The sequence below is a fragment of the Equus caballus genome, chromosome 7 (genome assembly GCF_041296265.1).
Source record: "Equus caballus isolate H_3958 breed thoroughbred chromosome 7, TB-T2T, whole genome shotgun sequence".
In the NCBI taxonomy this organism is placed as follows: Eukaryota; Metazoa; Chordata; class Mammalia; order Perissodactyla; family Equidae; genus Equus; species Equus caballus.
Genome location: NC_091690.1, coordinates 71113590 through 71137071, shown reverse-complemented (window position 1 = coordinate 71137071; position 23482 = coordinate 71113590). Strand labels below are relative to the sequence as shown.

The 23482-nt window shown below is 54.9% G+C and overlaps 1 protein-coding gene across 11 annotated transcripts in view; it reads right to left on the bottom strand.

The window, feature by feature from the left end:
• The window catches only part of GDPD5 (glycerophosphodiester phosphodiesterase domain containing 5), an 85844-nt gene that overhangs the window by 42004 nt on the left and 20358 nt on the right, over positions 1 to 23482 (bottom strand). For 4 of the 11 annotated variants that reach the window (XM_023645708.2, XM_023645700.2, XM_023645704.2 and 1 more), the window contains exon 2: positions 9887 to 9976. The exons of 4 other annotated variants lie outside the window; for them this stretch is intronic. The gene's annotated coding sequence lies outside the window, so the exon portion shown is untranslated. Of the gene's footprint in view, positions 1 to 9886; positions 9977 to 12173; positions 12292 to 23482 lie in introns of those variants that run through there. 3 more of the 11 variants (XM_070273279.1, XM_070273281.1, XM_070273278.1) reach the window with 2 other exon arrangements.

Below are 23482 nucleotides of genomic sequence, written 5' to 3'. Positions count from 1 at the left end.
GCCTGGCCTGCGGTCACATGGCTGGCTGTGGTCAATCAGGGAATCTGCTCTGGTGCCCCGGTGTTCATTCCTTCAGGCTCAGGGAGCCCAGCCCGGTGGGGCCTGCGGGCCGCTGCTGGCACAACGGGAGGCATCTTGTGGGTTGAGCTGCTGCCACCAGGAGCAACTGCCCCAGCCCTGCTTGGTGCCCTGGAGGTACCTGCTGAGGGCTCAGTGTCTTGGGGCCAGTGTTGGCCAAGTGTGGCCAGATGGCCATTGGCTTGGGCACCTCCCACACCCTGATTTCAGGCATCATTTGATTTTCAATGCCACTGTTATTATTGTCCCATTTTACAGATGAGGAGCCGGGGGCTCAGAGCAGCAAAACGACTTGCCGAAAGAGTCAAGACTCACTCTCTGGTCTGTGGGACTCCAGAAACTCAAAACCATATGTTCTGTACCAGGCAGGGTCCTAGGCCCTGAGACAGTGTGAACAGGACAGACACCGTGACCCCTCGGGCCCTCACAGGACCAGCGAGGGGCACAACCTGGCACTTACTATGCACCAGGCCCCGTTCCAAGTGCTGGCATGCACGAACTCTAACAGCAACACTGAGCTGAGTGTTATCAGTATGTTTTTATCCAGATAGAGTTCACACACCATAAAATCCACCCTCTGAAAGTGTATGATTCAGTCTTTAGCATATTCAGTTTTTAGTATAGTCACAAAGTGTGCAACCATCACCACTATCTAGTTCCAAAGCATTTTCATCATCCCAACAAAAACCCCACACCCATCAGCAGTCACTCCCTGGTTCGCCCCAGCCCACCCCAGCCCCTGGCAACCACTAATCTACTTTCTGTCTCTATAGATCTGGACATTTCATATAAATGGAATCATATGATACATGGCCTTTTGTGTCTAGCTTCTTTCCCTTAACATAATTTCCAACGTGGCTGCACCATTTTACATTCACAAAGTATTAACGATATCATCCCCATTTTACAGATCAGAAATCTGAAGCACAGAAATGTTTAGCCAGTTGCCGAAGGTCACACAGCAGAGCCAGGCGGTCAGGCTTCAGGGGACTTGCTCTAACCCAGGGGTTGGCAAACGGTAACTCACAGGCAAAATCTGACCAGCCACCTATGTTTGTTTAGCTAAGAACGGTTTTTCCATTTTCAAATAATCAAAACAAGAATATTTTGTGACACATGAAAATAATATGGGAGTAAATTTCAGTGTCCATAAATAAAGTTTTATTGGACACAGCCATGCTCATTCATTTACGTGTTGTTTATGGCTGCTTTCACTGTAAGTGCAGAGCTGAGTAGTTACAACAGGGACGTATGGCCCACAAAGCCTAAAATACTTACTGCCTGGACCATGCAGGGAAAGCTGGCTGACTCTGCAACCACCGGCTATAACGGCTCAGGAGCCGGTATGACAAATGCAGCGTACAGTGGAGACAAAGGAGGCTGTGGGCACTTAACACGGTGCAGGGGGGTCATGGCCGCTTCCTGGAGGCCTGGGAGACGAGCTCCTCAGACGCCACTATCTAAATGCCCACCCCAGGGCCTGTGCCACAGGGGCACGCTGGGCTTCAGGCCCACCCACGACTTCCACCTCTGGGCCTCATTCAGAGCCTCTGCCTACCCAGCTATGCCACCTGCCTCCCCCAGCAAATTCTAACCTCAGCACAGGGATTACAGCCTCCAGGCTGAGGGGGCAGACATGCATTAGGGGCTTCTGGGAATATCAACTGACCGGGAGCCTCCCAATTGCTGGGAATTGTCTGGTGCAGTCTTTGTGTCTGTGGCTCCCTAGAGAGGCATGGGGAACACGGTGCAGCTGCTGGGGGTTCTCTGAGCTGAGCTGAGCCCAGGCTCAGGGGACAGCACCGGGGATGCTGCCGCAGTCGGCTTAGTTCCCATGGGGTTGGGGAAGGCTGGGGGGCGGGTGGGGGATGCTCTCAGCTTCACTCCACTCCACTCCGGAAGAAGTGTGTGCTCACCGATGTGCTCCCACATGCACAGCCTTCCAGAGAGGTAAAGGCCAGAGGCCACAGCCAGGGAGCCAGCTCTCATCCTGGGCACCCTGAGATTAGGGACTCTACTGTCAGGTCGATGATCACATCTGCCTCCACTTCCGCAGGAAGGCAGGAGGCCGCTGATATGTAGAAAGAGGCCTGGCATCATTTTACCTCGGTCACTGACTTGCTCTGTGACTGGGGCTTCTCCCATGACTGCCAGGCTCTGTCCCCACCTGAGCCTTGGTTTCTGAATCTGTAAAATGGGGTAACAGCTTTTGCCTTGACTTCTATATGAGACCAGATGATGGGGGGCCAGGAGGGCACATGGATGCTATGACTGAGGTACAGCAGGTGGACATTCTGCGAGCAGGAGCCCACACCCAGGTTCCCTGCCCTCCCTCACATTCCTTTCCCAGGACCCCCCGACCCTGGACTGATTCTCACATGTCCTCTGCCTTCCCTCGTGCCCCCACACCCCCACCCTGCCACAACTGAGCATTACAGCCACCAAGGAATGGCATTTCCACTTCAAATCTGGAAACAAGGAAGTGGAACTACCTGCACCAGGCGTCAGCCCAGGCTCAGCGGATCATGGCCTGGGATTCACCTCTCCCAGGTGAGTTTTCACATACTTTATAACTGCAGGAGCATCTCCGGGAGGAAAGCTCTTCTCTTTCCTCTGTGTGTTCTCCTGGGGCCACCTCATCCACCACCCCCACGGCTTCGGTCACCAGGCGCAGCCGAGGCCCCCCCAGTCTCTGCCTCTCAACTGAGATAGCCAGCAGCTCCTGGCTGTCCCTGGGGGTTGTCGCCCAGGCCCTACAGACCTGGCACGGCCACACTGACCTCTTCACCACCCCCAGCCTGCTTCTAACACCCCTCAAAGCCCATTTCTCACCATCCCCTTGGCCACCGCCCTGGCCCAGGTCTCATCTCTCCCCTGGATGGGCAATATTCTGGCCTCCCTATGTGGGCTACACCCAGCAATCCAAGCTCTCACCTGCAGCCAGAGTGAGCTTCCTAACAGGTAAATGATCAGGATCCGGTCTCCGGCTCCTCCAGCCTCACCTTCCAGAACTTGCAGTCCCTTCATCCTGTTAACACCTCCTGATCCTTGGAGTCTCAGTTCAGATGTTACTTCCTCCAAGGAGCCCCAGGTTTGTTAGAGGGCTCCCCAGCTTCCCAGATCCCTGAGCATCCCTGATTCTTCCTGGGCACCCAGTGTGAGCACCGTTGACATGCCCATCTCCCCCATGGGATGACCTGAGTTATTCCCATGTCCCCAGTGGCCAGCACAGCACAGCAAGAGGAGGCAGCCCCCAGGGGCTCCCTGGACTATACTTCTGAGGAGGCCTGGACGTCCTGCTAACAGAGATGTGCTGCTCAGACACCAAGCTGTCAGACAAGCTCCCAGAGACCAGACGCCCCCGCCCTCCCCGCCCACCCCTCCTTCCTGCCAGGGCTAACGGCATTACTTAGGACCTATAGGTTCCTCCCAGCCACCTCCCAGGGCTGCTGATATCAGCCAAGTTCCCAAGAAATCCCCTGCCCAGAGCCACTGCTGGCCCTGGGACAAGAGAAAGCCCTCGCCTCTGAGCCTGATGCTCGAGGGTGCCCCTGAGCCCAAAGTCCCATTTTCCATCTGAATCCGTGGTCCCTGCCCTGAACGTCCACAGCCTCCTGTTGGCACAGGGAAGGGCCTTCCAGGAGGCAGGCCTGGGATGGAGCAAGGGTCCACTAGGGAGCAGGAGCAGGATGATGGGTGAGCCCTCACCTCCAGGATCTGCTCCTATCCCGACATCCTGGGAACATGCCTGGCCCACCTGTCTGCTCCTCCTCCCTCTCATGACTGCCAGGCTCTCACTGTCCCCAGACCCCACTGCCTCTGACCCCTAGCCCACTCTCTTTACTGAGAGTAGGAGTTTCCGACAGGTGTCAGTGCCTAGGTTTCAGCCTGACTTGCTGTGTGACCTTGGACAGGTCAATAGCTCTCTCTGAGCCTTACTTTTATCCATCTGAGAAATGGGGACTAGATGAGGTGACTCATAAAAGGGCCCAAGTCTGCAATAAAAAGGAATAAGACATTGAAACATGCTACAACATGAATGAGTCTTGAAAACTCTATGCTAAGTGAAAGAAGCCAGTTATAGACGGTGGTATGGGGGCCTGCCAGGCACCATGTGGAGCAATGCATCTGTGTCATCTCCTCATGACAGCCTTCCAAAGGAGAGCTCCACGGGCTTCTTTTACAGTGTAGAATATGGGCCCCAGGTGAACAGATGAACAAACCATGGTCCATCCAGACAACGGAAAATTACTCAGCGATAAAAAGAAATGAGCTATCAAGCCACAAAATGATGTGGAGGAACCTTGGAAGTGTACTGCTACGTGACAGAAGCCACTCTGAAAAGGCAGCGTACTGCATGATTCCAGCCACACGACATTCGGGGAAAGGCAAAACCCTGGACGCAGTAAGATCAGTAGTTGCCAGGGTTGCGGGGGAGCACGGGCGATTTCTAGGGCAGTGAAACCATTCTGCATGACACTGTAATGACGGACACATGTCATTATATATTTGCCTAAACCCACAGACTACCCAACACAAAGAGTAAACCCCAATTAAACTATGGACTTAAGTTAATAATGTCGTATCAAGGTTAGCTCATCAACTGTATCAAGTGTACAGCCCTAATGTAAGACGTTAATGGTAGGCAATATGGGGTCGGGGAGGGAGAGGATGTAGGAATGCTGTACTTTCTCATCAATTTTGCTGTAAACCTAAAACTATTCCAAAAAAACATAAAGTCTATGAATTAAATACATGTATTTAAATATCTATATTGATGGATAGATAGGTACACGGTTAGATAAGTGATTCGCCCAAGGCCAAAGAGCTAATAGTGGAAGAGGGAGGATTTGAACCCAGGGCTGTGAACCTAATGCCCGGCCTTTGTGAGGGACCAGCCCCAGAGGGAGAGCCGCCTTCCCTGTCTATGCCAGCCACAGCATCTGTGTCACTGCAAACTGCTCCTCAAAGGGCCAAGCTCAATATTTTGGTTGGCACTAGAGGTGCATGGGCAGTTAGTGGAGCCAGGAACCCAGGAGGAAAAGGGAAAGCCCAATGGGTGCAGGGCTGGGGGGCGGGGACCTGACCTGCCAGGGCCCCTGGGAAGGAGACAGGGCACCATGTGGAGGAGGAACGGCTCCCCTTCTCCTTTGCCATGGCTGCCCTCTCTGGGCCTCCAGCCCAGCCCAGCCCAGCCCCCAGCAGGCGAGGGGACAGCCACAGCCTCTGGTCCTGGCATTCCTGTCCGTATGGTGGGAGGGTCTGAACACCACTGTAGGATCTCCAAGGGCCTTTCTAGCACTCAGCTTCTAAAACCCTTTAACCACCTGCTCCCTCCTCATCTGAGCAGGAAAGCAGAGAGGGCGCTGCTCAGGGAGGACAGAAGGACAGATCCTAGAGTCTTGCCTGGTCTCAGGGGAACAGCCCCTCCATTCCCAGGACTAATGGCCAGGAGCCCCGAGCCTGCTGCTGGCTGGAGCAGCAGAACCAGGACGAAAGCTGCCGGAAGGCCTGGACAAGGTTAGAGGCCTGGTCACCTGAGCCCTGGGCCAGGGCTCTGTCCCTACCCAGCAGCCTCCACCATCTTTGACAGGGACCAAGGTACTGGGAGTCACGGCCTGGATAACTCACAGTGATGATTCCAGACTCAGAACAAACCCCAAAGCGTCAAAGGCAGAGGGCCACAAGGACGCCTCCCCACAGTGCTCGGAGAACACGGCCTTGGAGTGAGACCAGGGCCGCCCTGTGGTCCTTCCTCACGGCCTTGCCATCCCCTGCTCCCAGTGTGGGTGCGCCCGTGCCCCTCGGGCCTCTGCCCCTGCTTGAGCCTGGAAACCCCTCCCCCCACCCCCCCCACCTCCTTGCAGCAGCCCCTCCTCCAGCAAGCCCTCCCTGCCCGGGCCACGGTCTCCTCCAGGTCCCACAGCTCCTGTGCTTCCTGGGGTCCCAGCACTGATGACTGCGTGGCAGCTTTCAGACAGGGCGGGATCTGAGCGGCACTCTGAAATAAGGGAGGATTTGTAGCACACCAGGCAGAAACAAGGGGGTTCTAGGGGAGGGGACAGCACAGGGAAAGCCTGGTGGCCGGAGGCGTGAGCAGGGCCTCTCCCAGGGCTGAGCTGTTTCCCCAAAAAGCCAACCTGGGGGGAGGACACACAGACGGACACACCACAGGGCTGATAACGGGACTTCCCACTCCCAGGACTACCTAATCCCAAGGCCCGCCCCGCCGCCCTCCAGCACAGCCTCCTGCACTTAGCTGTTGAGGATGCTCGGATTTACCACATTTCCTGAGGCACGGGCCTCATCAGATGGCTTGAACTGAGAGATCTGGGCCCCCATCATCCCACTGTGTGACCCTGAGCCAGTCACTCCACTTCTCTGGGCCTCAGAGAAAACCCTAGATTCGAATGCAATGAGCATAGGTAGGCAGACGCAGGACAGGAAGGAAGTCTGTCACTGAGGCAGCTGCCAGCGGGGAGAGGCTGGGGGAGAAGATGCCAGGAGGGAGGGCTTGGAGGTAAAAAGACAAAGTGGCCAGCCTCCGCCATCCCCCTGTCGTGCCTGCTCATTCTTTGGGGAACAGAATCATTCATGGCTGAGGCTGGGGCTCAGCAGGAGCCCTCAAAGAATCAATCATGCCATAATCAGGGTCATTAATCTCTTTCCATGGTGATGCCGGGGCCTCCTGTTTACCCAACACTTCTGTCCCGAGAGACCTCTGATTGCCCTTCCTCTGGGGAGCAGGCCACATCGCCCGCGGGCTCGCTCCACCAGTTCTGCCCCTCCCCGCTGCCCTCCCGTAGGAAGTGCTCCCTGCTTCTCCCCAGGGAAGGGAGGCTTCCTCCACACTGTGGCCTCTGGTGCCATCTGTCCCATAGCATAGGCCCTTGAGCTCTTTCGGTAAATGTTCACGAAGGCTCCACTATGTGCCAGGCACTGCTGGGAGCCGAGAGAGCCACAGAGAATCAGACACGGTCTTTGCTTTCAAGGAGACAACTTTATCACAGCCACAGCAGCTACAATTACAATGATAACACACACGGTGCTTTGCAGTGTACAGGACCCTCCCCACGTCGGCTCACTGGGGCGTCTGGCCAGCTCCGCAGGTGAGCAGCAGAGCCCCATTTCATGGACGGACAGGGGGGCGAGGCCGGCGGTGGTCAGGATAGGTCTGCAAAGGCGCATGCTTGGTTAAGGGTCTCAGGGGACAGACTCGCCTGTTTGGACGAGTTTGGGGCTAAAGACTGGACAGGAGCCAGGCTTAGGACTCTGCCCAGGAGCCCTGGGTTCTCTTGACACAGAAAGGACCTCTCTTCCCCAAGTCAGGGCTACGAGCTTGGGCAGAGGAGTCACCAGGCGTGCCCTGGCCTTGTCCAGAGAGCAGAGCATCTCAAAACTCAAGACCTCCAGCTGCACACTGAACCAGAGCTTGGTTCACCCTCCCCAAGCACCTCACCCAAGACGCATACAATCGTGGAATCCTGACGCCATCCAGCAGGGACCTTAGAACTACCCCTGGATCTTACAACTATCCCCAGTCATCAACTGTCAGCACCAGGAAAGACCTGAAGCCATTCCATCCGGCCTCCCTTCCTGCACAGCTCCTAGTGGTGGTTCCTCAGCAGAGCAGCCTGCATAGGCTTGCATACTCCCTGTGACGGGCCCCTCCTTCCCTGGAAAGCCAAGTGGTTCCCTCTTTAAGCCAGGACTGTAGGAGGGCCCTCCTGAAAGGAGTGGCCTTTCCTCTGCCACCCTCTCCCCGACTGGAACGGACAGGTTCTCCCTGGAGCAGGCAGAGTGAGCAAATGTCCCCAGGGGCCTCTGGCTGGGCCTCAAGCACCAGCCCTGGGGCCTGGCGAGGGGGGCACTTTCACCATCTTCTCACCCTCGGGTGACGCCCCAGCTCCTCCCAGGAGCCCAGTGATTCAGTCCCAGGGACCAAGCTGGCTTTTTCCAATGCCTCTGCCTGCGTTCCAGGGAAGGGGGGCCGCCTGAACGGGAGGAGGAGAAGGAGGAAGCCGAGTCTGGCAGAGACTTGCATTGAGCAAACTTGTCTCTGCCCAGTTTCTGCCCCCTGAGGGAATGGAAGCAATGATTTATTTTATTTATTTATGTAAAATAGCGGAGTTATTATACAAACAGTCTTCCCAAGCAGGCCCCGAGGGTGGGAAGAGAGCAAGTCCTACCATTTAGGGAATGTTTCTCTTGCTCCCCTCCACTCAGACCTACCTGCCTGGCCTCGCCTCCCCCTGCCCCTCCTTACACTGCTGTGCTCCACACACGTCCCCCCTCAACGCCTTTGCCCCTGCCGGGCCCTCTGCCAGGGAAGCCCCACCCCACCCCCATCCAAACCCCATCCGTCTGAACAAATGGACCCTGTGCGAAGCTCGTTCTGACCCCTACAGAAGCCCACTGCCTCCTCCCTTTGTGCTCACAGCATCTGGCGGAGCTCTCGAGGCATGATCATAGGCCTCTGTGCACGGTAATTACCCGCTTCCGCGGCTGTCTTGCCACCAGGCTGAGCGCTTCCCCAGGCGGAGACGTCTGATCCATTCTGCCAAGCTTTGCTGAAGAGCCAGCGTCCGGGGCCCTGCACTGGGTGAGGGGGACACGAGACACCCCTGGCCCCGTCCCACTAGAGGAGTCACCGTGCAAGGGACCTGCGTCCCTGCCCCGGGCCAGCACCAAGGAGAGGCCCATTTATCTGTCACTCAGAAAAGCTGGTTAAGTGTACAAAGGAAGGCAAGAAGGAACCGATCAGAGCCTCGGAAACCACACGACTGGAGAGTCACTTCACAGCCTGGTCCCAGTTCTGCCTCTGAATAATAATGAGCTTTTTCCCTATTTACGGGAAAAATTAAGCTACTGAAAAAAGTCTCAATGAAGTATTTTCTCCCACAATTTTTTCTTAAACCTCTGATATCTTTGCACCCTTCTGTTCCAGGTCTAGCCGCAGACGACCTCAGATCTAGCACAGAATGCTGATTTCCTCCATCAGTTACAGCTCCCTTCACCACAGTGTTCCAGGCAGCCAGCCGCTCTCCTTCCAGGCAAGGCTGAGAGCCCGGGGCCAGAGCTCTTCTTCCCCTCTTCCAAATTTCCAGGTTTCCCTTTGGTAACCAAAGAAAACCAGCCTTGCTGGAATGCTGAGGAAGGAAGTCCCAGGAGTTGGCTGGCCCAGCACATCTTGAAGGTTCATGCCAATTCCGTGCTTCAAGGCCTCCCATTCCACTCTTTGCTGTTCATTCCTTTGGCTAAAGCATCACTTTCTCTAGGATTCTCTTTTAAAATACCCATCTCCCCTGGAAATGGGGGCCTATTGAACCCCCAATTGGAAGTCAAGGAAACTTAGTTTAATACTTGGCTCTAAGAGGCAGTAAATCAGAGGGATGAGAATGGGCAATGAGAGCCAGACTGCCCGGGTTTGGAACCCAGATCAACCACCTACTAACTGAGCAGGTTAACCACCTACTAACCGAGCAGGTTCCTCAACGCCTCTAGACCTTAGTGGCCTGATCTATAAAGTGAGTGGTGACGGCCCTGAGCTCATGTCGTGAGGATTATGTGAGTGAATACGTGCCAAGGGCTCGGACAGGTGTCAGGTGCACTGGAATAAGCCAGAGACCCCCCACGCAGAGCCTCAGTTTGTTCTTGCCTATAAAATGGGCCAATAATCCCTGTTCCTCCCGCCTTTCTTGGTAAACTGTGGAGTGCTGCCCCCATGGGAGAGGCAGACACTGTTTTAGAACCCAGTGGGCTGCTCTCTGTAGCTTGTCTCTAACTTCTTTCTCCCCCGACTTCCTACCTTTTTTCTTTATCTGGAAGAAGGTACCAGTGGCTGTGAGCTGGGCTCCCAGGGGTCCACGGAGGTGGTGATGTCACTTCACTGGGCCAGCTGAGGGGAGAAGGGGACAAACCCAGTCAGATCACTCATCAGTTCACCTGCCTTCTCACCTCCCACCTGACCCTTAGTGAGTGCCCACCCCGTGCTGGGTGTGGGCCCAGGGCTGGCTCACACCTAGTCTCAGCCCTGGAGAAGCTACCAAGCTGGCGGGCAAGCCAAGCCGACACAGGTGATCCAGCGGTGGGCCATGAGACCCCGCACACGCAATCCCACCTCCACATACGCTGCCCACAAACAGCCCCATCCCAAACCAGTATGACCTGCTCCCTGAACCATTCTTGTCCCCTCCAGGACCCACAGAAACGTGACCCAAGGCCTAGCCCCCCTGGGGTGAAACCTGGGGCTGCGCCTGGCTCCTGGGGGGCAGAGGCCCCTTCGTGCTGTCCAGGGACCTGCTTCTCTGGAGGTAGCCGCCAAACCAGCTGTTCTTCCAAAGCAGCCGCAGAGGGAGGGCCGGTGGGCTGGAGGCGGGATCTGGGGCACCGCAATTATATGGCTGACTTCTGACTCATGCACCGCCTCCCCCATCACCAGCTCCTATAGCCAGCAGGGCAGCCCTCCTGCCCTGGAACTGGGGGGAGAGATGGCACCACAGGCCACGGGGAGAGGGGAGGAGGGGAGGGGCTCTGGGTCAGCACTGCAGGCTTCAGAGGATGCTGCCACATTGCCTTCTAGGGGACACTGAGGCTGGCGGGGTCAGGGGCCAGAGAGTTAGAGGCAGAGCCAGGGCTGGGACCCAGGCCCCCTGGTACCCTGCAGACCCAGGGCAGCAGTGGCTCAGCCCTGGTGCCCAGCCCAAGCCCATGCCAACACGAGAACTCTCTCCAACCCAGTGGGCCCTGGAGCCACACACCAGCCAGAAACACAGAGCCAAGACTCAGCCTCACTGGAGGCGGACGGGGCTGGGCTCAGAGACAGCTTGGAAATGACATCCCGTTACTGAGCGATGGATCCCTAGGGCACCCCAAGCCCTGCCTCCCTCCACCTGCAGTCCCCGGGTTTCTCATAGCGCCCTGAATACACTGCACTTTACAGCTTACAAAAAACCTTACTTCTTTCACCTCCCACAGTGATCCTGGGGCCTCAGTGAGAGAGGGAAGATAAACAGAGCAGGGCTTCTCCAGCTTCAGTGTGCAAACCAATCAACTGGAGGTCTGGTTAAAGTGCAGTCTCACTCGGTAGGTCTAGGCTAGGGCCTGAGATCCTCTGTTTCTGACAAGCTCTCAGTTGATGCTGATGCTGCAGGTCTAAGGACCACAATTTGAGCAGCAAAAACATAGCTGTTAACAGCATGGGTGCTGGAGTCAAAGTGCCCAAGTTAGAATCTTGGCTCTTACTGTGTGACCTTGGACAAGTTACTTAACCTCTCTGTGCCTCAAGCTCTTTATATATAAAATAATAATAATAATAATAATACAACCTGCCCTACATGGTTGATGTGAAGATTACATTATGTAAAACGCTTGAAGTGATTATTATTATATCTTTTTTTTAACCTTTTTTTCCTAAAGATTTAATTTTTTCTTTTTCTCCCCAAAGCCCCCAGGCACATAGTTGTATAAGCTTTTAGTTGTGGGTCCTTCTAGTTGTGACACGATGAGCAGTGCCATGTCTGCGCCCAGGATCCAAACCGGCAAAACCCTGGGCCACTGAAGCGGGGTGCGAGAATTAACCACTCAGCCACGGGGTCGGCCGCCCATTATTACTATTTCAAATTTAAAAATGGAGGCTCTGAGAGGTGGACACATCCAGCAAGATGGTAGAGCCAGGACTTAAACCCAAATCTCCTAATGTAAATCCTTCGATCCCAAAGCTGCCCCAAAATGTCACAGCCAGAAAGCCCTGCTCTGGGCACGAATATTGAGGCCCAGAAAGGGGTGGAGAGCTGACCAGTTCATGAGAAAGTTGGTGTCAGAAATCCAAGTTCATGACTCCCAGCCTAATGCTCTTTCCATCACACCTCACTGTCCTTCTCTAAGGAAAAGAAAGTATCACAAATTCTCCCTGAGGGGTCCCAGCTCTGCTGTCGGCCCCATCTCGGCAGCAGCCACCCTGGAAAGCGGATGTGGGAATGGCTGGATGTGGAGGCCCCCGTGGCCACCTGGCCGGGGTCCCAGCTCTCGCAGAGCCCCGCCCATCAGGCTGGGTGAGGACAGTCCAGCATCCTCCTTCCATCTCCCTCTCCTACCTCCAGTCTGTGGCACTGCTCCGTCTCAAGGTCACCCAGCTGGGGTCGCAGGCAGAAGGTGACAGGGCCCAGGCCCGTCTCAACCCCCACCTTGGCTTCCCAGCACGCGGCCAGTGGGAGCCTGTGAGTCACTTGAAGGAAGTGCTTGGCCCCAAACAGGAAGTGGCTGTTCGAGCAGAAACCCCTGCAGGATCTCCCCAGAGCCCTATGGCAGGTGCCTGGGGCAGCAGAGTCTGAGGAAGGAAGGGAAGCTGATTGGGACACAGCAACACCTCTTCAGATTTTACCTGAAACTCAGTCATGACACCCATCCTCTGCACTGTGAACCGGCCAGCGGGTTTCTCTGCTGTGTGATCTCAGGCACATGAGTGCCCTTCTCTGAGCCTCAACTCTCTCATCTGTAAGATCATGGGGCTGCACTACAAGACTGCTATGGCCGCACATTCTACAATAAAATGAGGGACTGGAGGAAGTGAATACAGGTTCTAAATAAATGAACAAATGTACATACGAATGGAGTGAATGAGTGAATGCAGATCCCAGATTTAAACTCCAGCCACAGCAGAAGCTCCATCATCCATCTGTTGTTAGCGGTACGACAGAGATCTCATTGGCAAGAAGACCCACCCCTGAATCACCCTTAGGTGCAGGGAAGCAGCGCCCCTGCTCTGAGCCCCACACATCACAACACACGCTCACAATACACCTATCAGAGAACCTACAGGAGCCCCTGTCCCACGACATCCAGGGGACCTGCAAGCCTAATGCTGCTCCCCTAACACCACTCAGGCCCCAGCGAAACTCTTCTCCATTTCTTGGGCTTGAAGAACAAAAGGTGATTCTGTCCGGAGTTGGGGAGGCGGGGGGGGGGGGGGGGGGGGGGGGGGGGGGGGGGGGCGACGCTACTGGGGGGGGAGGGGCGGTGGGCGAGAACGTTTGCGGGGGGAGGGGGCAGACAAATTAAACTCATCAAATCCTTTCAGAGTGCAACACGCAACAGCTTCTTGCATAACCAAGTATCCGCTTCCCAGTAATGCTGAGCATCCTCTTTTTCTTGGCTTTTCTCCCTGTTCCAATCTGTGGTTCTAAAAGTACTCCTCATGAATTAGCGTGGTATTCACAATAAATGCACACGGCGGCTCAGGAACATCCTACAGTATTTAATAATTCACATTATTCAAACTAATGTAGCATGAAGTGTGATATTAATTCTTGATACTGGAGCTGGATGTACATTAAATACTGGAACTGTGAATAGTTTCATTTTTATACAGTCTCCAAAAATTTGAATATTTCATCTCTATTGAAATAATTTTATTTTAAAAATCTGATATTCATTAATTATGATGTGTATAGTTTCAACTCCCACAGATAATTTCAAGGAATAAAAACAATTTTTGAAAATATAAATTTTCTTTTCCACACATTTAATTTACAATTTTGATGGAAATATATTCAAATTCTATGCACTTTAAATACAATGGCATCTTAGTTTGATCCTTTAGATTATTACCATCAATACACAATTTTCAGATGATGTGGAAATCTTGACTATAACAATATAATTATAATGATCTTGCTGAAATGAAGACAATAAAATATTTTATAAAATAAACAATAATGTATGAATAAGTCTTACTACTCATCTGAACATCACCAGCCCAAGAAGAAAACACCAAGAAAACAGATGTGTCATAATAATTAAATTGTCTTCCTTGATATCTTGTCACTTTCATTCATATAAAACCGTAACTTTACATGTATATTTCAATTTACATTATAAAGATACATTTGTCAAGATGGGAAAAGCAAACCATTTTACTTAATAGTTTCTGTGTTTGTGTTATAATCTTCAGATATCTGACAAAGATAAAAGGCCTCTATTTGTATTTCTGTCCTGGGCCCTGCAAATTTGAGGCGGGGCCTGCCTGTCCACTCCCTGCCCACCAGCTCTCACTTTTGTGGGGCGCCGGCCACCTGTGCTGGTCACTTCACCTCACTGAGCATCAGCAGGGCTGCCAGGCCCTCTGGCTTCCCCAGAGGCTGCCTTTTAGAAAGTGTTCTACACTGAAGCTTAGCTGTGGGCCTGATTTCCAGAGCCGGCTTGAATGCCCTCAAGGGCAGTGACCACGACTTGACTCCCACAGACCCCCACAGACCCGGTGCTCTTGGAGTCCCTTGTACCCCAGCAGCATCTCTGAGGGGACCTGGATGGGAGGGCCCAGCAGCCTCTGACCCAGGAGGCTGGCAGCCCCCAGCCATTAGGCTGAGTGAATGGACCTAATGACCTGTGGCTCCTACAACTGGTTTCCTCCTCCTCTGCACCCCTACTCAGTCCACCTCTACCCATGCCCCCTGCCCCCTCACTCTGAGCCTGCTGGTCACAGTGACCCCCTTTGGGCTAAGGCCACCAGACATGTGACCAATCCTCACATTCCCTGCCCACCGCCCTTCCTAGCATCTTTCACAGAGCTGCCAGAGCACAGGAGCGTCGAGGAGAGCACGAGACCGAGGGCCAGGAGATCGAGTCCCGGCCCTGGCTTAAAAGGCAAGTCAGCGTCCTCAGGTGCCAGATGGGGACACTGCAACCAGCTCAGACTGCCTCGTGGGATGACTGGGAGAATCCAGTGAGCAGGACATGACAGGGCTTTGTAAACTGTAAAGTGCTGAATGATGTGAGGGGGGCCTAACCCTACCTCTCTTGTGTTTCCTACTCCACCTGGTGCATGCCGAGTCCATCCACTATGGTGCTGCCCACCATTTCCCGAGGGCTGGCCATAGCCCCATATGAAGCCAACATTCTCTGTCTGTTCTTCCACTCACTCCTTTAGCTACCACTGCAGTACATTCTACAGATGGCAGAACAGAGGCTCAAGGGGGTTTGGGTCCCTTGCTCAAGGGCACAGCTAGCCAAAATGGCAGAACCAGGATTCATACTCATCTGACTCCCAAGCCAGTCTAGACACTCATAAATCCAGTTACCAACACACATTTTCTGAGCTCTCCTGTGTGCCAGGAGAGGTCCCAAGGCCCCGGCAGACAGATGGGGCTCCTGCTGGAAGAGCCCATGGTCTAAGGGTGTAGACAGACACCACCAGTGCATGTGAACAAAGGAGGCAGGAGCCGAGGGAGGGCCTTGTTTGTGGATCAAAGCCGTCTCCCAGCCTAGCCCAGTGCCGGACCCACCGCAGGCAGCAACACCTGGGAGCGAGCAAGTTTGTTTCCCTGCACCCACCCCCCAGGGTGGCAGCTCCCCACCTGCTCCTGGGCAGGGCAGGCCCTATACATTTCAGACCATTTTCCCCTCTGGGGCCACCACCCTATGTCTACCTTCACCCATGAGTCTGCGGGTTCCCCAGGGCTCGGGATGGGGTGTGGCCTTGCAGTGCACCAGGCATGAAGCCCAGTGAGAGCAGGACCCTGCCGGTCTAAGCTCAGAGCCCCTTACACAGTAGGTGCTTAATAATGGTTGCCAGCTGAGCTAATGACTAAATGGCAGTGACTGACGACTCTGGTACCCGGCTCAGTTCATCCTGCCCACTGGGAGGTTAGTTCAGGTTCCGAATCAGCGGGGGCTGGGGGCCAGAGCAGAGCTGATACAGGGGTTGGAGAGGTTTCCAGAAGCCAAGAGGTGTGGGAGAAGCCTGGGGGCTGGGGAGCTCTTCAGGATGCTGCCTCCGGGGGCTGAGAGTGAGCCAGCACCTGGGCTGGGGGCACAGGACAGCTCCCAGAAGGTCCTGCCTCTTGCTGACCACACCATCCAAGGGCACCCATTCTGCACCTCCCTTTCTAACAGGGAGAAGAGCTGTCACTTATCGGTGCTCCCTGCACAGGCTCTGCATAATCTGCACGTGTGCGCTTTACCCTCTAATCTGCACGCTAATCCTCAGGACCAGGCCTCTGTCGTGCTCCACCCACATCCTCTGGACCCTTCCCATTCCGGGGCATACAGGGTTGTGTGGTCCCAGCCAACACCTGTGCAGGTGCGGGGCGAGTACCCTCAGGCTGCCAAATCCCTTTGCCTGTGGGCACAGCCGTCCCCCAGGACCCCTCTGCCAGCGACCTGCTGGGCAGAGGTGTAACCTCTCCAGCAGCCCTGCCCCCACAGTCCGCTCCAGCCCCGCGTCCCCAGAGCGCCTCTGCAGACCAAGGGGCTTGGCTTCAAGTCGCCCTCCTCCTTCTGCTTCTGGTTCTACTTGCCCTATTCCCTTAGATTTTTTTCTGGAGAACTTCCTCTGACAGGAATCTCTGTCTCAGGGTCTGCTTCTAGATACCCAACCTACGAGGTGGTGTCATTCATTTCCCATTTCAGAGAGAAGGAAACTGAGGCTCAGAGCCTTAGAGTTGTTGCCGACCCCCACGCGGCAGGCAGCGGAGCAGGGACTCGAACCAAGATCGGCCTGATGCCAAGCCTGCGCACTGACCCCTCTGTCCCCACCAGCTCATCAGAGCCTGCTCACATCCCCGGACGCTGTCTCCTCCCAGCCATCGGCGAACGTTCTTTCTTTCTTTTCATTTACTGGAAGGAAAGCAGGAGAAGCTGTGGAGGATCCAAGGGGCATGACTAAGTCCTTGGATTCCTCTCGTTGGCTCAGACCCTGTTTCGGTCAATCCTTGTGAATCAGGGTGGGTCTAACATTCCAGGAAGGCAGGGAGACTTCAAACCAACTTCATGAAAACAAGTTGTAAAAACATTGGCCGCCACTCAAAGTGGCCGGCTGATCGGCTTGCCTCCACAAAGCGGGGTACAACGAGTTCACCAGAAGGGAACATACAGCAGGAAAGACTCAGGCTAGACCCAGAGAAAGAACTTCCCACCAACTGGGAGCTGGACCCAAGGATGGGGTTGGGCGGGGCCTCCTTGGAAGCAGTGAATCCACATCCTGACCTTCCCAGGCCTTTCTTGTTTGATGCGTCTATGAAGCCACCCCCACCCAGCCCTGAGCTTCAACCACTGACCCAGAACCTGGTTTATGAGGATGCTCGGAGTTTGTGGGGCTTCTGCCTCCTAGGAGGTCAAAAGTCTCCGCAGGCGAGGGCCCCCGATCCTCCCCACACCCAGCATGGACGGAGGCCCTGGAGCCTGGCAGAGCTCAGGGCAGGACTGAGGGCTGCCCCCATGCTACCTCCTCTGCCCCCGCTCTCCACACCCATCCCCTCAGGGCCCTCCCCGGGCAGTCGCAGTGGAGGACTACAGCAGGTGTTCACAGATGAGCGTCTGGCTCCTCCGCCCCGTGTCTCCTCTTGGCAGGCTCCTTCCGGGAGGAAATCAACAGGCCTGAGTCTCACCCAGTTTGTCCCCCTCCGCCCCTTTCCAGCTGGCATGCCCTTTCTTTCCTTCCTTCTCACCCAAACTCCTGAAAGAGTTGTCTACACTCACGTCTCTACTTCCTCCCTCCCACCCGCTGCTGAACCACGGCCCTCTGTTGCCACCAAGTTCAACCCTGACCTCCACGTGAGTAAGCCCCCTGGACAGTCTTCAGTCCTCCCTGACACTGTGGACCTCGCCCTCACTCTGGAAACATCCTCCCTCCCTGGCTTCCAGGACACCAACTGCTCCGGTTTCCCTCCTCCCTCTTGGGCCCGCGCCCCAGCTCCGGCTGGCTCTTCTCTCTGCCCAGGCCACAGGCTGCTGCCCTTGATCCTAAGCCCTTTTTCCTCCCTTGCCCTTCACACTCTCCTTGGTCAACATCATCCACCACCCCACCACCCCTGTCTGTCTCTGCCTGGACCAAGCTCAAGGCCCGAGTATGCAATGACCCCCTGATCATTCCGCCCTGGACATCCCACAGGAACCTCACACCCACAGTGGCCAAATGGGAATTCATCACATTCCCCTGAACCTGCTCCTTCCCATTCTTCCCATCTCAAGGCACCTTGTTCTCGCAGTCTTCCAGGCCTGAGAATCCCTTTCCCTACCTTCCCCTTCCTCGGACCCCCAAATCCCATCTAGCACCAGCCCTGCTCTGTTCTCCACCCCCTCCCCTCAGCTCCCACCAAACATCCCTTAAGTCTCCCTCTGCTCGAACGCCTCTTGCAGGAAGCCTTCCTTGACTCTCCCAGCAGACTCAGGCATGCCGTTCCTGTTTTCAGGGGCCCAGTGCAGCCCTCAGCTCAGCAGCCATGCTGGGGTCCAGCTGCGCATCTCACTGCTCAGAAGTGCAGGCTCCAGAAGAGAAGGGCCAGGTCTGATCTGACCCAGCCCGAGCTCAGTGCATGGGGGCCCCAGAGAGTTTTCCCAAATCTGGGAACTCCTCTTTCTGCTGAATTTGCCCTAGGGGTGAGGTCTGGATCTCCCCCCACCCACAAGTTCCCAGGGCAAGGGCTGTTTCTGCTATGCCCTTGTTAGGGCTTACAACACATGAGCACTTAGTTCCCGTTTAGAGACATTCTAACCCGTCTGCCATTTACAAGGAGATATGGACACAGGGCCTGCAAATGCATATGCGCAGACATACAAAAATACAGACAGACCCAGCAAACACACATGGGCACACGGTCCAAGACCACAGAGGTACACGCAGATCTGCAGACAGACCCATGGGGACAGAGCATCCTGGAAGCAGCATGGACTTGGGCCACTGCTCCCTTGGGGCACGAGCCTCCCTGGGCGTCATGGGCTCCAGGAGTCAAGGTCAGCTTGGCCAGGGCTCAGGGCCAACTCTCATGGCTACAGCGCAGGCCCTCAGGGAATGCCAGGCCCTGGAGGACCCTTGCCTGCCCCAGCCCTTCCTTCTCTCTCAGTTGCTACAAATCCTTCCTCCAGGAAGCCCTCCCTCATCACACCCTCCCTCTCAGTGCTGGGGGAGAAGGCTGCACGCAGAGGGGATCCTGCCTGGACCCCACCGCAATCTTTCCTGTCGGTCCCTTCTCACATGCGAGGGAGGGCTGCACCAGCCCAGTCACAGCTCAGAGCCTTAAGGATCAAGATCCTCCCCTGCCCTGGCCCTAGGCCTGCCCTGCCTCCAAATCATGGCTCAAATGTCCCTTCCAGTAATCCTTGGCGGTTCCCTTTCCCAGATGCAGCAGCAGCAGCAGCGATAAGAACTCGGCCCTGGTGAGTTCATCTCACGCTCAGGACAATGCAGGGCTTGGTGTTCTCACACTCCTTCTGCAGAGGAGAAAATCAGGCTCAGAGAGACCAGGTGACTTTCCCAGGGCCACACAGCTGCTAAGCCCTTCTTTCCTTCCCTTAAAATCATGTTCCCAGCCACGAGCTCCCTCAGGAGGAACAGGGGCTTCAGAGGGTGGGTGGAGGGTCCGGCAGAGAGGAGCTCTGCACCTGAAGAGTACCAGTTGGAGGAGGCAGCCCTGACAGCTACTGCACCTGGCTGCAGCCACGTGAAGGGCCCTGGCTCGCTCCTTTACTGACTCGCCGTGGGATTTGGAACAAGTCACTGGGCCTCAGTTTCCCCATCTATGACGTGAGGGGGGCTGGGTGCACAACCCTGTTCCATTTGGACCCTATGAGGCTATAATCAGAGTGGGGGGCGGTTTTGCACGGGGAGACCATGAGGGGTGCGGGGGCCGCAGACAGGCTAGAGGCAGTGGAGGAGGCCACTGGGTGTTCTCCGGTCCTGCCAGCTGCCCCAGGGTTGGCTGCCAGGCTCCTCTAGACCCCTCTGCCATGGCAGGCACCTCCCTCTCCCCACTTCTACCTTCCCCTGCAGTAGAGCCAATCTGAGCAGAGAAAAATCTCAGGTACCCACTACACAGGGAGGGGAGGGAAGCGGGCCAGGGTGGGTATGCACATCACATGCAAAACTGATGCAAATGCACCAGCAAACGCCTGTGTGTGAGCCCCATCATCCCAGACCTGGACCTCGCCCCAGACCCCGCAAGTCCTGCTGATTCCACCTCAGAAATGGCTCCCCATCAGGGCACGCCAGCCCCTAATATCTCTGCCTGAGAAACAGCCGAGGACTCCTTGGGACCTACAGGAGCATACAAACCCCATACACAAAGCTTTTCTCACCTGGCCTCAATTCACCTTCCTGGCCTCCCCCTCCTCCCCTCAGGGGGGGTCCCAGAAGTCCTGCCCCAGGGCTGCACTCTCCAGCTCCATACCTTTACAGAGCTGGTTCCCTCTGCATGGGATGCCTGCCCACTTGCCCTTGCTTGGTGAACTCCTATAGATCCCTCCGTACCCAAATGAGAAATGCTGCTGTTCAGTGAATTGGCTTCTGTAGTGAGAGTCAGGTCCCAAAGTCAGCACAGCAGGAGTAAAGTGCATATGGTCAAAACCACCCTTGACTATATATAGCTGCCACTTATATATAATGCCTAGGCACTGTTCTAGACAGTTGCCATGTTCTGACTCATCTAACCCTCCCAACTGTGGCAGACTGTACCTCAAAGACATCTGCAGCAGTATCTTTCATCCCACGTGCTGTTCTTACAATGTAACTCTGATCCTCTTCCAAGGAAAGGTAGGGTCTATGTCACCCCCACTGGAATCTGGGAGGACTTGGGACTAATGGCTGAAGTGAAACTACAAGACTTCCAAGGCCGGGTCATCAAATGTGATGCAGCTTCTGCCTCGGCTGGAACACCCCTGCTGGAGCACTGGGCCACCACGTAGACAATCTGACTGCTCTGAGGCTGCAGTGGTGGGGGAGCCCGCCGAGCCCACAGAGAGACACAAAGCCCTGAGACTACAGGAGGCCCGGCCAGCCTCCAGCGGCTCCAGCTCCTCGCCCTTCTAGCACCACCTGACAGTGACCACAGGCTGAAAGATCCTGAACCAGAACCAATCAGCCAAGCCTATCTTAAATTCCTGACCTATAGAAACCAAAATAATAAAGTCACTTATATAAAGTCACTTAGTTTCAGGGTGATTTGTTATGTAATAATAGTAACTGGAACATCATTATCCCCCCTTTAGAGAAGAGGAAACTCAGGCACAGAGAGGTTAAGCAACTTGTCCAGGGTCACAGGGCTAGTAACTGGCACAGCCGGGATTTGAACCCAAGCAGTTTAGCCCCAGAATCCATACTATTCACTGTGCAATGCTAACTGCCTCTAAGGTCTCATTGGTCTCCAGGCCCTCAGCAGGCCGTAGGGAGCGACTGCTGAATAAATGACTGAGGGGAGGAATAAGCAAATGAAGAGCTGAATGAGAGTGAGTGAAAGCAGAGAGTGAGCCCGGGTGCCGGGCAAGGACCTCAGGCAAGCCTGCACCTGCAAACGAGCCTGACACGGGCCCCTGGTTGCTGGGGCGGCTCCACTGTCCACAGCCCCGGGAGGAGAAGGTGATCAGAGAGCCTGGCAGACGCTGCCTGCCTCTGCCCTGCACAGGGATTCTTCTGAGATGCTCCTCTCCCTGCTCCTGCCTCCTCCAGCCCCGCATGCTGCAGGGTTGTACCCAGGCCCCTGGAAAGCCAGTCCCTTCTAAAGACAAGCCCTGTGGATCCTGGGGACTGCAGCAGGAAGGTCCCCAGGCTGGAGACCTGGGTTTAATCCTGGCCATTGACTGGCTGTGTGAACTTGGGCCAATCCCCGCCCCTCTCTGGGCCCAGGTGCTCTCCAGCTCCACTGTTCTGAGACTCACCAGATGCTGAGCTGGCCTCGTGGACAGGGTGGAGGTGAGCTTGGGTATGTGGATCCCATAATCCTCAGTCCTATAAACCCCAAAAGGGATCTGCCCCTAGAAGGATGTGGAAAATGAGAATGAATCCCACCTCCTACTCACTGGGAGCTTGCTATGTGCCAGGCATTTTTATTTTTATTTTTCAGGAAGACGGGCCCCAAGCTAACATCCGTGCCCATCTTCCTCTACTTTATATGTGGGACGCCTGCCACAGCGTGGCTCAATAACTGGTGTGTAGGTCTGTGCCCGGGATCCGAACTGGTGAACCCCGGGCCACTGAATCAGAGCGTGCGAACTTAACCACTACACCACCGAGCCCAGCCCCAGTGCACCAGGCGTTTTTACACGAACAATTTCTAATCCCTGCAGCAACTCCATTGGGCACAGGAGCAAGTGACAAAGGACTCAGACTTGGAGCTTAAGTGATGCTGCAAGCCAGGATCCAACCCAGGCCCATTCAAAACCCCACTTTCTTTACAAGAGCAGATATAAAGCAACTCAAGTATCCATGGACAAACAAATGGATAAATAAAATGTGGTCTACACATACAATGGAGTATTACTCAACCTTAAAAAAAGAAGGAAATCTTGCCACACGCTACAACATGGATGAACCCGGAGGACATGGTGCTAAATGAAATAAGCCAGTCACAGAAAGACAAAGACTGCGTGATTTCACGTATGTAAGATATCTAAAGTAGTCGAATTCACAGAAACAGAAAGTCGAAGGGTGGTTGCCAGGAGCTGGGGCGGGGAGGTGGGGGGATGGGAAGTTGTTGTTCAAAGGGTATAGAATTTCGGTTTTGCAAGATGAAAAAGTTCTGGAATCTGTTGTGCAACATAGTTATACAGTTAATATACAGTTACGTGAACATAGTTAAAACTACTGAACTGTACACTTAAAAATGATTAAGATGGCAAATCTAGGTTGTATGTTTTTTACCACAGTGAAAAACAATTCCGATGCCTGGGGTAGAGAGGGGGATTGGGGGGATAGTGAGGGAAGTCCAGGAAGGCTTCACAGAAGAGGGGGCATCTGAGTGGGGCAGAATTTGGGCGAGTATAGATGAGTCTGGAGCACTAGAGAGTGGCTCCGGCCTTGGCCCTGCCTGCCTGCCTCCCTCCCTCCTGGGACCCAGCTGACTCCACGCCCCCACCCACCCGGGCCCTGCAGGTCTTCACACAAAAGCAGTGCCCAGAGGGAGGCAGAAGGAAGGAAGGAAGAAGGGATTTCTTGACCACCTACTAGGTGCCCCCAGGCCTACTTACTGTGACCTCCGGCCAGTCCCTGTCCTTCCTGGGCTCAGTCTTCCCATCTGTATAAACAGAGGGTGACCCAGGATTCCTTCCAGATCTCACACTGGGAATAATCTCTGAGGGGCAGGGGAGGTGGCAGGATCAGGGACCTGCAGAGAAGGGGACCAGGACACTCCCTAGTGAAAAGACCAGGGACCTGGAGCTGCGGTCTCGTGGTCCTGCCCCAGGCAGCCTCTGCCCAACTGCCAGACGGGGGATCTGAGACCCAAGGGGGCTTGGCTTCCTGACACTCAACACACAGGTGCCTGTATCTGGGATCGTAACTCCTCCCAGCTCAGGACTGTTTCTCCGTCTCCAGGCTGCCAAAAGGGGACAGACTCTACCCAAGGCAAAGCATGATCTGTCATACTGAGCGAGAAAGTCCTTTACACCCAGAGCTCTCCCCAAGAATTCTGACTCTCAC